The following is a 2,361-nucleotide window of genomic DNA, read 5'->3' on the forward strand; positions in this document are numbered from 1 at the left end:
CTGCCATAATCAACATTACATACACAATAAAGGTACGTAAATTGCAATGTGACCTATAATTAATACTTTTATTAATACATTATTTATTCATAAATACTATGGCTATCTTTCTTAATATCATGGCCATCTTTTCCCTAAAAATCAGATAAGATGGCCAATGTATACTTTGTAATATTTTGATAAAATTAAAGTTCTGTTGAGTATTTTCTCTTTAATTTCGATAGTATTTGTTACTTTAAGCTTCAGTGAAAGTAATATCCCAAATATTGTTAAAAAGTAACAAGAATAAATGTATGTTTTTTTTGCATTTTAAAAAACTATGGCCATCATACCCGAGTTTACCCTACAGGTAATGTGGAATACATCGAGGGTTGAGAATATGGAATAGATTCTTGTGAATAATGTTTATTTTAGATGCTAATATTTATTGTACGTCATAATTTAATGATTCAAGATTTAATTTTATTCTTTATTGTCCATGCGTAATAACGTTCGTAATGATGCTATTATATTTTCTGTGTTATTGTACAATATAAAAATTGAGTTTTCTATTTTTCTTGATCAGTTTATATAAATACACAAATTTGGACTTTATTTATTGTGTTATTTATCACTATGGTCAAAATTTCATCGGTATTCCATATTACATCCCATTTTTGAGGACCCCCCCCCCCTCACTTTTGACTTTTTTGTTAATATTGACGTTGGACTTAAATTTTGGCGACTTTCATTTATTGGTTGTTGTAGCTAACATATTCCTCAAGAGTTCTGTGTAAATTTTAAATCTTCATATGTATTTATATCGGAGCAATGTTAATTTAAAAAAAGCTATTTCATAATCCCTGCTTTTACCCTATATAATGCAACTATATTTTTAAAATAAAAATAAAATAAACAATAAAATGGAAGTTTTACTTTGTTATTAATTTAAAAAAATAACCAAATAAACGATAAAATCCACACTATGCTCAGGATCAATCACAATGCATTTATATGTAGCTATAAGAAATATAATATAGGTATTCTTCCTATAGCGAAGGTACTAACCTTTATGACAGCCACAATGATTTATCGCGTCTCTACTTTCGCGATTAAGAATGTGCGTACATATGTAGCATGATATCGGTGAACGGTACCATGAATGCGTATCTATTTGTGCGATGTTGCAGAAGTAAGAATAAATATAGTTGCGATACACTTCTTTGTGCCGTAAACGCGTTAATTATGCAAGTATATTACGCCCACGAGTAGTTTAAAATCAACGAAATTGCAAAACAAAGCATATAGCACGTAGGTATATCAAATCTGGCAAACAAACTCTATTGATCGTCGCTTTCGATCGCGTGTCGCACATCGTAAATATTTCACAATCATCGATCGTTGATGTTACATTTTTCTTTTACTATTGTTGTTTTTTAATGCAAACAAGAAATGAAAATGTGATATGCGAAACGTTCCACATATTGTATTGTACAATATTTCCTTTTTTACAATGCATCGTTGGATTGTAGTATTATTACAATATTTTTGGTTTTGTTTCCGTTTTTTTTTTATTCTCAAACGTTTTACTACATTTATTTTTATCAGTTACTTTTAATTTGATTTTTAATTATTATTCTCGATATCTGTTAATGTGTATATGTACATATATAATTAATACAAATAACTTTCGTACACGTTGAACGATGGAATAACTGTAGATTTTATGAGAGATGTTATTTTGCATTACAAAATTTGTGTAAACATGAATAGTGGCTGTGCGATATTTTCATTTTATCTGGAATTATCGAGGAATATAATAAAAATAAGGTATAATAAAAATTAACGCTCTCTTTATTATCGATTTCTCTTCGATATTCGTTGCTCGTTACGAATTCGGCTTCGTTAATCCTTCACTAAGCGATTAACATTTATAAGTCACGCTTATTCTCTGCATTCGCTCTTTATCGTTCATGGTTCTTATTCATTTATAGCGTGAAATTAAGCGCAAAAGTCTTCGGAAAAAAATCTGAAGGAAAAGTGGCGTTAAAGGGGACAAGATAAAAGTGAAGGCACTAAGGGAGAAAGTCGACGAAAAGGAAGGAGAGATGCAAAGAGATTGGCCGTCGGTTGATCGTTGACGAGAAAGAGATGAAGCGGGTGTTACGCGAAGGGTACGAAGGGTTTATATGAGAGCAGGGTGCCGGTAGAAGAAGGATGATAAGGATGGCAACTCAAGTTTATCAAGTTTTTCTTTAAATACTCGTGGTTTATTACTGTTTGGCTTTGTTGCCCTCTGCTCTCTCTCTCTCTCTCTCTCTCTCTCTCTCTCTCTCTCTCTCTCTCCTTCTCTTCACCTCTATTTAATCGACATTCCCTCCC

General features: G+C 31.4%; 1 protein-coding gene across 2 annotated transcripts in view; it reads left to right on the forward strand.

Moving 5' to 3' along the window:
- Positions 1 to 2,361, forward strand: part of LOC108766192 (AT-rich interactive domain-containing protein 5B) — a 213,576-nt gene that overhangs the window by 81,330 nt on the left and 129,885 nt on the right. The window lies entirely within an intron of this gene.

This window comes from Trachymyrmex cornetzi, unplaced genomic scaffold (genome assembly GCF_001594075.2).
Source record: "Trachymyrmex cornetzi isolate Tcor2-1 unplaced genomic scaffold, Tcor1.1 scaffold570, whole genome shotgun sequence".
In the NCBI taxonomy this organism is placed as follows: domain Eukaryota; kingdom Metazoa; phylum Arthropoda; class Insecta; order Hymenoptera; family Formicidae; genus Trachymyrmex; species Trachymyrmex cornetzi.